This window comes from Triticum urartu, chromosome 3A (genome assembly GCF_056163025.1).
Source record: "Triticum urartu cultivar PI428250 chromosome 3A, HENAU_Tu73, whole genome shotgun sequence".
In the NCBI taxonomy this organism is placed as follows: domain Eukaryota; kingdom Viridiplantae; phylum Streptophyta; class Magnoliopsida; order Poales; family Poaceae; genus Triticum; species Triticum urartu.
In genome coordinates, this window is record NC_141875.1 from 675,390,922 (window position 1) to 675,403,908 (window position 12,987).

A 12,987-nucleotide genomic window follows, 5' to 3' on the forward strand; every position below is an offset into this window, starting at 1 on the left:
GGATTTAATGAAGTAGCTATCAAAAATATTTTGTAAAAGGGCACCACACAAACTTTCACTAGAGTTAGACCACATTTTATGGATTAGGACCAATTTGTATGCATTTTTCATATTTCTAGCTATTTTTAATCATTTTTGAGTGGCAAAAATGTTTTTTTGTGAAGAAACCTACCAAATAATTGTTGCAAAATTGCAGAAAATAAATTTTCTAAAATATTAGGCCATATTTAATGCACAATTTACAAAATGGTTGGATGTCAAAAGTTTTCATCCACCTCTCATGAAAAAGACAAATTTCTGCCGGTTCAGTTGGAAGCGGGTCCAATTTGAACTGCAGCTCCCTCATAGTTTGCTCTTTATTTTTTCAAAAAATCATTTTTAGGTACAAAAGTATCCATTTAATCAGAGAAACACCAAAAAAATTCTAAGATTCAACCACTAGCTAGGAACGGTCATTCCCGCCGTTTTGACCGCATTTTGAAACGGGCATAAAAAATTCAAAAAATCAAAAAATTGGAAAACCTTCGCATTGTTTCATCATATGTGGTCAAGTTACCGGCAAAAATTATAAACTTGTAATACAGCAATTATTTTTAAAAAGTGTTCTTAGAAATGAGCTATCATGCGTGAAGATTCATGGCTTTCAAGCCAAATGATCAATCTTATGGCCACATTCATGGCATAGTTTGTTCAAATGATCAAATATTATGCACAATGGTGCATCTTGGAATTCCAAACGATGTTGCCTAAGGGAGTTTTCATTTTCTTTGCACGGAAAATTCATTTTCCATTTTTCGAGTGCCCGAAATGAGGTTTTTTTTAGAAGGGCCTAACATATAATTGTTGCAAAATTGCACCAAATAAATTTTCTAAAATATTAGGCCATATTTAGTGCACAATTGACCAAATGGTGTGGTGTCAAAATTTTTGATCCATCTCTCGTGAAAAAGACAAATTCCTGCCGATTCAGAAGGAAGCGGCTCAAATTTGAACTGTAGCTACCTCGTAGTTTGCTCTTTATTTTTTCCAAAAATCATTTCTAGGTACATAAGTATCTACATAATCATAGAAATACCAAAAAAAATCAAGATTCAACCACTAGCTAGGAATGGTCATTCCCGCCGTTTTGACCGCATTTTGAAACGGGCATAAAAAATTCAAAAAAAATCAAAAAATTGGAAAACCTTCACATTGTTTCATCATATGTGGCCAAGTTACCAGCAAAACTTATAAACTTGTAATACGGCAATTATTTTAAAAAAGTGTTCTCAGAAATGAGCTATCATGCGTGATGATTCATGGCTTTCAAGCTAAATGATCAATCTTATGGCCACATTCATGGCATAGTTTGTTCAAATGATCTCATATTGTGCACAAGGGTGCATCTTGGAATTCCAAACAATGTTGCCTAAGGGAGTTTTCATTTTCTTTGCACGGAAAATTCATTTTCCATTTTTCGAGTGCCCGAGATGAGGTTTTTTCTGAAGGGCCTACCAAATAATTGTTGCAAAACTGCACCAAATAAATTTTCTAAAATATCAGGCCATATTTAGTGCACAATTGACCAAATGGTTGGGTGTCAAAAGTTATGATCCACCTCTCATGAAAAAGACAAATTCCTGCCGATTCGGTAGGAAGCGGGTCAAATTTGAACTGTAGCTACCTCGTAGTTTGCTCTTTATTTTTTCCAAAAATCATTTCTAGGTACATAAGTATCTATTTAATCAGAGAAACACCAAAAAAATTCAAGATTCAACCACTACCTAGGAACGGTCATTCCTGCCGTTTTGACCGCATTTTGAAACGGGCATAAAAAGTTCAAAAAAATCAAAAAATTGGGAAACCTTCGCATTGTGTCATTATATATGGCCAAGTACCCAGGAAAAATAATAAACTTGTAATACTGAAATGATCAATCTTATGGCCACATTCATGGCATAGTTTGTTCAAATGATCTCATATTGTGCACAAGGGTGCATCTTGGAATTCCAAACAATGTTGCCTTAGGAAGTTTTCATTTTCTTTGCACGAAAAATTCATTTTCCATTTTTCTGAGTGCCCAAAATGAGTTTTTTTGTGAAGGACCTACCATATATTTGTTGCAAAATTGGACCTAATCAATTTTATAAAATACTAGGCCATATATAATGCACAATTGACAAAATGGTTGGGTGTCAAAAGTTTTGATCCACCTCTGGTGAAAAAGAAAATTCCCGCCGATTCAGTAGGAAGCGGGTCAAATTTGAACTGCAGCTGCCTCATAGTTTGCTATTTATTTTTTCCAAAAATCATTTATAGTTACATAAGTACCTATTTAATCATAAATACATGGTTTGGTGGCGATACGTCGAGGTTTGGGCGGTGGCCAAGGCCCCCAACTCTAGAGCGCGTAAACTCGCATGCCCGCCGTGTGGTCACCGCGTGACCGTGGCGTTGCCATGTGTTCTGGGCAGCCTAGGCATGTCTAGTGGGTTGGGCACTCCCCAGGTAGGTGCTAGGAAGAAAATCACAACATATGATTCTCACGAGGAGACCGATCGATGCTCAAACATGAATAAGCAGCCAAGTGTTTGATTAGCGGTACAGGAAATGCACATGGCCAATGGGCGTGAGTTTTGGCTGAGGATGATCATCTACTAAGGAGAATGTCTTCACAAATTTTTAGCTCAAAAGGAGGATCCTAGGTGGTACTTGCTTTGCAAAGTACCACACTGGACAAAAATATGAATGTTGAAGCTAGGCTCAAAATAATGAAGAGATTGAGCTGAAATTTGGTGGAGGATGGTTATTTGGGCATAGAAGCATTGTAGAAAATTGATATCATTTCGACATGCCAAAGTAGTACTTCCTTCACAATGCTCTTCTATGGACAATAACTTGGGAAAACTAGTGAGAGAGATTGGATGAATGAAATGAGCTAAAAATTCATGTAGGTAAGTTACATAGGGTCATGCGCTGGTAAATTTTCAGATCATTTGGGTAAGCCTAGCTAGTACTTACTTCACAAAGCTTCTCTTGAGGTAGAAACTTTGGAAATTTCCTGAGAAAGATTTACTAGGAAAATTGAGCTGAATATTATCATGTGGCAATGATTTGGGTATGGAAGAGTGCCCGAAAAGTTTGAGGGTAATAGGAGGGGTCTATATAACACTTGCTTTGCAACGTGCCAATTTGGTCGTAAAATATAAATTGAACATGGGCTCACATAGATGATTTGACTGAGCTGCAATTTGGAGGAGGGTGATAATTTGGGCATATGAAGGAACTGTATAAATTTCATGTCATTTAGAGATATAAAAAAGGTACTTCCTTCACAATGCTTCTAGGTGGAAAAAAACTTTGGAAATTTGCCGAGGAAGATTTGCTAGGCAAATGGAGCTGAATTTTGTCATGCGGTAATGATTTGGATAGGAAAGAGTGCCCAAAAATTCCGAGGGCAATCAAGAATATATAAATAGCACTTCCTTCATAAAGTGTTGTTGTGAACAGAATAGGAAAATGAATATTGTTGAATTAGTTTTGAACTAGGCAAGGAAGGATTTTTACATATTTGATGAAGATATGACCCAAATAATTTATGAGATTTTTTTGGGAATTTTGGGAATGACAGCAATATAGGTTGCTTCACAACCTAGGGCAAAAACTGCCACATGGACATGACACATAGGCAAAACTGATGAGGTGGCGCCTAGTCATAGCAACCCACCACAATTTACAAGGTTATGACCATATATATTGGTCATGATTAGCTAGAAATAAGGCAGCAGACTAGTGTTATCTGCTTTATGACCATTTCATGTAAGTAAATTATGACCTTTCTGACCAAAATGGTCGTTATAGTTTAGGGTTTGGAGCCCCTCGAACAGCTTTTGACCAATTGGTCTGAAATGGTCATAGATCTGTGACCAATTCTTCCAGGGTCACTGACAGAAGGTCACTAGTTGACATATTTCTTGTAGTGGAAGGGGTAAAGGCATGTACTGTGTTGTTGCCACTAAGGATAAAACGATGAGGCACTACTAGGGAAAACCTTATACACAGAAGCTTATCAGTAGCGCTAGTTAGAACGGGGCGCTACTGCTATTTAACAGTAGCGCTTGTTCACCTCGCATGCTACTAATATTTTGGCCATCACCGTTGCTATCAAGGTAAGCATAGTAGTAGCACTGTCTAAAATCATGCTACTGCTAAGGTAGTATCAGTAGCGCGTTTTCCTATACCATGCTACTGGTAAGTCTAACTTACATTCACCGCACGCGGCCCTCACGCTCCCATCTCCATCCCGCCCGTCGTCGCTGTCACTGTTAGCCCGTCGCCGCCACCGCATTGCCGCCTGCTGCTACCGCCGTTGCCCCCCCCCCCCGGTATGGCTCCCTCCCTCCGACCGTCCTCCATCCCCTCCCACCTCCGGCCTTCCCTCCCCCTCCCTTCCTCCCCCTCCCTTCCTCCCTCCTTCCTACCGCCACCGAGGTAGCTCCTCCTACCTCCCCCTCCTCCCTCCCTCCTTCCTGCCCCTCCTCCCTCCCTCCCTTCTCTCTGTTCTTTTAGAATGTAGGTAATTTAAATGTAGGTTTTAGAATGTAGACATTATAGAATGTAGGTTTTTCAATAGAATGATTTGTTAGGTCATTTGAGGAAATGTAGGTTTTTTTTACTATTTTCGGTGTTTTTAATAGAATGCGAAATTTTAGGTCTTTTGATTAGCAATTTTAGTAATAGAATTTTTTAGTTGGTAGAATTTGAGAAATGTCATGTACTTGTTATATTCTGAACTTAGGGCATATTTTTAGGGTTTAGTAAAAAAATAGTAATAGAAACTTTTAGGTATAGAACATTTTGAATTATAGAATTGGAATGCTATATTATCCTCATTTAGGCATTTTTCTAGGGTTTAGGAAACAAATTGCAGACAATAGCACGGTTATAGAGGCGTTGTTGCTATTAGCAGTAGCGTGTTTCATGAGGAACGCTATTACTAAGTAAACTTAGCAGTAGCGCGTGTCCAAACGCGCTACTGCTAACAGGTAGCTATAGCGCCCATCCGCGCTACTGATAGACATCTGACTCGCGCTACTGCAAGGCTTTTCCCTAGTAGTGGGGTCAATCTTATTGTTAGATTTTCTTATGTCTACATTATGTCACCTTGATTATTCTGTTACTCGGTTTCTTGTGAACTTAATACTTTGAGATGCAAGCTGAGCATCCTTGGGGTGGAGTAATAGTAGGAGATGTGGTTCTTATCATCGACGTAATGCCTATGTGATATTATGCCATGAATGATCATAGTTAAATTTACGTTATTCTGTCAATTGCCCAATAGTAATTTTCTACTATGCCATTGCATGCTTTCGAGAAATATGCCTCTAGTGAACCTATGGCCCTCGGGTCTATTTTCATGAAAACAAAACCTCTCACAATTGCACTTTTACTTTGCCTTACTTTCTCACTGCTTTGCCCTATCACTACTTGCTTATAATCTTGTGGCTAGCAAGAACAAGGGGATTGACAACCCCCTTGCCTTTGTTGGGTGCAAGCAAATTGTTAGTTTGTGTGCAGGTACTGCCAAAGTTGTCAGCTTGGTAACTCCTACTGGTTCGATAACCTTGGTTCTTAACTGAGGGAAATACTTTCTTCTGTTGTGCTACATCACACTTGCTCTTCGGGGAAATCCAACAAGTCCATCGTGAATAGCAGAAGAATTTCTGGTGCTATTGTCGAGGAGTCATTATCTACCAAATAGGGTAACTGCACACAAACATCTTATTTTCTTGTGTTATTTCTTTCCCAGTTATGCTATCTTTATCTTTGACTCACTAAAACATAAAGAAAAATAAGATATCTATGGATCCTTTTCCACTAGTGGGACTTTTCAAAAATCCTAATTATGATAAATCAATTGCTAGTGATGAAAATGCTATCAGGATAAGTTCTTTGAAAGAGAAGATGAAGTTGAATGTTCTTCGTTATCTTTATGATGTTTTTCTTGAAAATCATAAACCTAAAATTGTTATGAAGTGTTAAAAGAAGAATATTATAAATTGATTCATCATAGTTCCTTGAATGAAAAGCATGATTGCAATGATGTTAGTATGAGTTTCATGAACGCCAATTATGATAATGATATGTGAAGCTACAAGCTTGGGGATGATGAGTTTGATGAGCAAGATATTATTTGTCCACCTACTAATGAAGAAGTTATAAAATAAAATGCTATTGGAATATGCTCATTGGATGAAAAATATGTTTGGGATAAACATGGTGATCTTTATTATTCAAGTGATGAAGGTGACACACTTGATGAAAATATTGTTTTTTATGGTGACACTATGTCTGTTGGCACTATTGATGATGATTTTCTTATGCGTACAACTTATTACAATTATCATTATTATGGAGATAATTACGATGCTTCTTTTGATCTTGAAAGTTTAGTCGAGCCTCATAATGAATATATTATTGATAAAATTTGCAATACTATTGAAAGTGGGTTTGGAGAGGTCATGACTTTAGTTGATATTAATCCTACAATCTTGGAATATTACGACATTTGTATGCATGTCGATCATAAAGAGAATGTTTTACATGATAGATATATTATTGAATTTAATTATGGTCCTACATACAATTACTTTGAGATCAGAAAATATGGTTATAGAAATTTTCACGTTACTCAATTACCTCTCTTTGTGTTAGAATCATTAATGTTCCATTCTTCTTCCATCCATATGCTAGATATTGTTTGCCTGGAATATTACTTATTTAAATTCCAGAAAAAGAATACTGCGTCAGCATGACGTCACTGTGGTGTCAGCTGTCAACAGGGCCGGTCCAGGTCAAACCTGACCGGTGGAGCACATTAGTCGGTGTCACATTGCTGGCTTAGGTCACTAACGGGTGGGGTCGGTCAAGGGCCACGTGAGCAAGGTCCAAGCTGACGCGTGGGGCCATAGTGGTTAGTTAAAACTAAGCAGGCACTAAACCGTGTTTAATTAGGCAACGGGGCCCAGCTGTCAGTGTCGCTAGATGTTAATTAACTGGTTGTTAGCGGCTAATGACGTGCCACATCACCAGCCACCGGAGTTGGACTCCGACGACCTCACAGTGTGGCGGCGGCTCGCCGGAATCGTGTTGTGGGCATCGGCTGGACGTGCCGAGGGCACCAGGCGATAGCCCTTGCTCCCGCGTATCTAGCGGAGGCAGCAGAAGGTCACGGGGTCACCGAAACCGACGCCGGCGACGAGCCGAGCGGCGGCCGGAGCTACGGGCGTAATCGGGTTGGAGCTAGGGGGCACGTGGGGAGAAGCTGGTGCTGGCTACGGGCTCCTGGAGATGCGTTGAGCGCGGTGGTGTGCTCGGCTTCGAGCTACAATGGCTCCAGCCACGGCGGCGACGAGGCACAGCGGCGGCGAGCTTCGGCCGCGGTGGTCAGTGGGGCTAGAGGAGGGAAACGACCGCGGAGAGAGAGGGGTTGGGAGCAGGAGCTCACAGCGGTGTCGGAGAAGAGGTCATCAAGCTCGGGAGGCGCTGGAGATGAGGAACGGGCGCCGGCGATCTCGGTGGCCGTGCGTCGAAGATGACGATGTTGACGGAGTTCCAGGCACCCGGCGTTGCGTAGCTCAGTGGAGAGGACGAGGAAGTCGCAGCGATTCTTCTGTGCTCAGCGGCAGGACGAGGGGTGGCCGTGGCAACGGCGAACGGCGGTGATGATGGCGCTCGGGTGTGCGAGAGAGAGAGAGAGACAGAGGAGGGGAGGATCATGAGGGAGAGGCCGAGGGGGTTGCAGGGGTTGTGTGGCTTCATTCGGAGAGGCCCAGGGCGAAGCGGCAAGCAGGAGGTGGCCGGGCATGCGTCGGCCACGCGCTCGTCCTCCTGGCAAGGAGGAAGACGACATGGGACGGGGCCAGGCGGGCTGGGCCGCACAGTGTTGGGCCGGCTGGGGGTGGCAGGTAAGCCAGGTATGTTTCTCTCTCTCCTTTATTTTCTGTTTTTCCATTTCTTCTGTAACTTTGTGGCTTTAATTAAAATTCTAAAACTAACTCAAAAATCATGAAACTTCTCATGCCCACTGTATGAAATATTTTCAACAGTAAACATTTCAGTTTATGATTATTTGGACATTTAAAATAATTTATAGCATTTAAAGTTCCAAATGCAAATAACATATGATTTAATTCGGTGACCTTATGATGTCCTAGAAAAGTGTGCACCATTTTTGTCACAAGTTTTAGACCAAGGCAAAGATGATGAATATTTTATAAGGGCATTTCAGATTCATTGAAAAAGATTTTAGTAAATCCTAGTTGGATTAAGGGGGTGTTGGGGGTTCTGTCATCCCCATTTCAACTTTCTAAGAAAAGTAGACATGATGCAACACCATATGCTAGCACTAGGCATTACCAGAACTAGGGATGTGACACTCGGTCTTTGCGGCTGCTTCTTTGCACGCGAGGAGCAGCGCCTTGGGCTCGTTGTAGACCAAGGTTACCCAGAGTTTGGGCAGCTTGATGTCGAACTCCATACCCATGGCGGCGCCCTTCTTCCCGATCTCCTCGCGAAAGCGCCTAACGATCGTCATGGCTATGTCGAAGGGTGTGAGGGCAGGGGGGAAATACGTCTAGTTGTCCGCGGCGAGGTCGTACCCGGCCGTCGCCGGCGCATCGGCGAGCATCTTGTGGATGAGATCGCTGCAGGCCTCGTCGCTCTCGAGGACGGCGGGGTCGGCGATCTCGAGCCTGTAGTCGAGCCCTTTGGCGTCGACCTTGCGCGAACCTGTGGGACAGGATCAGGTTGCCGTGGAGGCGCATGGAGCACGGGTGGTCGTGCGGCTTGTCGTCGACCTTCATGGTGCATTCACCGTAGAAACGGACGAGGGTCTCCGTCGCCGCCGCGGCGTGCGGCCACGGTTGCACTACTGCTGCCATGGCAACCGACAAATCTGTATGCGGAGGATAGCGGCGACTGATGAAAGAGTCCGTGTAATCGAGGCACTTGCGTGTCTAAATTTATGAAGGCACGGGCACAGCTTAGTCTATGAATCGGACACAGTCATGGGCCTTTCCAACTAAAGTGGCCCATTGATACGTCTTCAACGCATCTATAATTTTTGATTGTTCCATGCTATATTATTTACTGTTTTGGGAAATATTGGGCTTTATTATCCACTTTTATATTATTTTTGGGACTAACCTATTAACCGGAGGCCCAACCCAGATTTGTTGTTTTATGCCTATTTCAGTGTTTTGAAGAAAAGGAATATCAGACAGAGTCGAAACGGAACGAAATCAACTGGAGAAGTTATTTTTGGAACGAAAGCCACCCGATAGACTTGGACCCCACGTCAAGGAAGGAACGAGGAAGCCACAAGGGTGGGGGGCGCGCCCACCCCCCTAGGGCGCGCCCCCCTGCCTCGTGGGGCCCTCGTGGCTCCCTTGACGTACTCCTTTCACCCATATATACCTATGTATCGTAAAACTTCCAGAACGGAGATTAGATCGGGAGTTCCGCCGCCAGAAGCCTCCGTAGCCACCAAAAACCAATCTAGACCCGTTCCGACACCCTGCCGGAGGGGGAATCCTTCTCCGGTGGCCATCTTCATCATCCCGGTGCTCTCCATGACGAGGAGGGAGTGGTTCTCCCTCGGGGTTCTCCCTCGGGGCTGAGGGTATGTACCAGTAGCTATGTGTTTGATCTCTCTCTCTCTCTCTCTCTCTCTCTCTCTCTCTCTCGTGTTCTTGATTTGACACGATCTTGATGTATCGCGAGCTTTGCTATTATAGTTGGATCTTATGTTTCTCCTCCCCCTCTTCTCTCTTGTAATGAATCGAGTTTCCCCTTTGAAGTAATCTTATTGGATTGAGTCTTTAAAGATTTGAGAACACTTGATGTATGTCTTGCCGTGGATATCTGTGGTGACAATGGGCTATCACGTGATTCACTTGATGTATGTTTTGGTGATCAACTTGCGGGTTCCTCCCATGAACCTATGCATAGATTATATTTTGATAGATTATATTTTTGATAGATTATATTTTGATTTCATAGTTTGCTTGTTTTTTAGTTTCCATGCCTTATATTGGGGGATATAAATTGTGGAAATGATAGAATACAGTAGACATTATGTGGGAATGATTATGAATCTTGCCTTGACAGTACACAATTGAATGATTCATTTTTATACTAACTCCTCTCATGAGTTCCATTAAGTTTTTTGTGAATGAAGTTTTCATATTTTGGGTGAGATGACGATGCAAGGAGAATAAGGAGTGGCAAGACTCTAAGCTTGGGGATGCCCAAGGCACCCCAAGGTAATATATAAGGAATACTCAAACACCTAAGTTCGGGGACGCCCTCTTTCGTCTTCAATCTATAGGTGATCCTACTTGGAGCTATATTTTTATTCTTCAAACGATATGTGTTTTTCTTGGAGCGTCTTTTATTTTTGTTTGGTTTGTTAATTATTTGTATAATCATTGTTTCCTGATCATGCCTATTAAGAGAGATATACATTCATCTTATATTTATAAAATGCTCATTTGTTCTTCACTTATATCTTTTTGAGTTGAGGCAATTGCTCTTGCACTTCACTTATATTTGTTTGAGCACGGTGGTATCTTTTTGAGTTGAGGAAATTGCTCTTGTACTTTCACTTGTAGTTGGCATCCGAATTAGCATAAGAAACCAAGGCTTGCCTATATGGTCGACCAGTTTCTAGCATCTTGTAAGTAGAACTCCACTTTCTACGAACATTTAGGGTCAAATCCTATCCAATTTCAAGGCCAAAACTCCCGTAAATCTCAATAAATTTGTGCAGTCGGGCAGGGGACTTCTTGAAGTACTTCATTATCTCTCTTAGATTCGTTACCAAAGTGCTCATGCATGTTGTACATCTTGCACTACCAATTTAACAATGTGAGCACAATAGCGGACATGAAAATATTTGGCTTCAAAGTCTGTCCCTATTTGAACATAAAATATTGCCTTCAAATCTTCAAAAACCCCATCATTGTTTGATGCATTGTCTAGTGTGATGGACACTATCTTGTTTTGTATCTTCCATTCAGTCACGCAGTCAAATAACGCAACAGCAGTGACATTTCCGCTGTTAGGGGGATATAACTCAATGAAGGCGAACACATGAGTCTACATTCTCCAATTATCTATATAGTGTTCCACTACAAACATATAAGATATTGTTTGGTTACTTATCCACATATCAGTAGTGAGACTAATGTGGTCCACATTCTTCAAGGCTGCCTTAAGGATTTGTTCCTCTTTTTTGAAAAGCCTTGAGCACTCAACTCTGATTGCCTTCCTGCCAATGGCTTGATATAGTGGGTTCGAGTACTTCATCACAATGTTGAACCACTCATTTTCCACCATCCTGAATGAGTAGTTATGGAAAACCACCATTTTTACAACCAACTCCTTCACAGTGATCTAGCTACTGCTACTTATAGTCTACTACTAAGTGCTAACTAGTGCTCTTGTACACTGAGACATGAAAAAGTATACAACAAGTGGCATGATCAATGGCAATAATATTCAGACATATGCATACATCCAAAGTTCAATGAATATGCACTCAATAAATAGGGGCATAACATGGGCATATGGAACTATATACTCACTTTTCGATAGCTTATACACTCAAATGCATCAATTGCTAGATCACACAAAGCAAGATCAGAAGCTTTATTTCAGAAACTATATCACTTTCTAGATGAGAAAATTATGTTTGCTCACTACTTACCGACGACTCATCTTAAGCCAGAGAAGTAGGTGTGGTGGACGTGTTGGCGGGGCCGGGGGCCCGGTCGGATGCAATAGCAGCTACCGCGTGCGTGCCGACGCCTTTGGTGTCAGGTAGACGCTGAGGCGGAGCCAGGGGTGGCCGCGCTCGTGTCTGCTGCTTTGCCTTCACATGCAGGACGACTAGGACGATACTTGGATTGGCCTCGGAGTGAACCAACGGTTCAATGCAGGCAATGGTTATTTGCTAACGGCCCTCGGCCGCTAGATGTTTCCATGTGGCGAAGTTGGCGAAAAACCTGGTCAGCATCAAAACGTGCTAAGCTGCCGATCAGTGATATTTGCAAAGAGAATACATTAGGCCAATTTCTTGGGCAGACAAAAAGCCGTACAATGGTCGTTTATTCTAACCTAGCAACAATTGTGGTTCTTTTTAGCATTAACTCATAAGGCCGTGCAACAAATGCTTTGGCTCCTCAAAGGTACGGATCTTCGGTTGGCGTCTTGCGACAAATGCTTTGGCTACTATGGAAAATAAACTGAGACGACATATTGGAACTTCTGACATTTGTGCTTTATGTGGTATTGAACGGGAGGATACCTTCCATGCTATGTGCAGGTGTCCGATGGCTACGGCCCTCTGGACAGCTATGCGAGAATCATGGCCTATTCCAGATCTCCGAAGCATCAAGAACACGGGCGACGAATGGCTGTTGCACCTACTGGATAGGTGTACCGAGACGGAGAGGCTGGTCATTCTCATGATGTTCTGGCGTGCGTGGCACTGTCGGAATGAAGTCATGCACCAAAAACCAGCGCCTCCAGTTGAAAGTTCCAGGCGTTTTCTTGATAGCTATATCAATTCTCTCCTATGCATTAAGCAGCATCCTCTTGGCGACTCTGTGAAGGGGGAAATGGTGGTCAATGTTGGCAACCAGAGCCCCCAGCTGAAGCATGTTACCCAGCCTGTAGGTACTAGTACTACAACCACTGATCGTTGGTAGAAACCACCAGTAGGATGGGCAAAGCTGAACATAGATGGGTCGTATATTCAGGGTGAGAACACTGGTAGTGCTGGAATGGTACTGCGTGATGACACCGGCAGGATTATCTTTGCTTCTTGTCGCTTTCTGTTGTCATGTACATCACCTTTGGAGGCGGAAGTCGCTGCATGTAGGGAGGGGATTTCTTTGGCGTTGGAACGGACGGACAAGCCCCTGATAGTGGAGTCTGATTGCT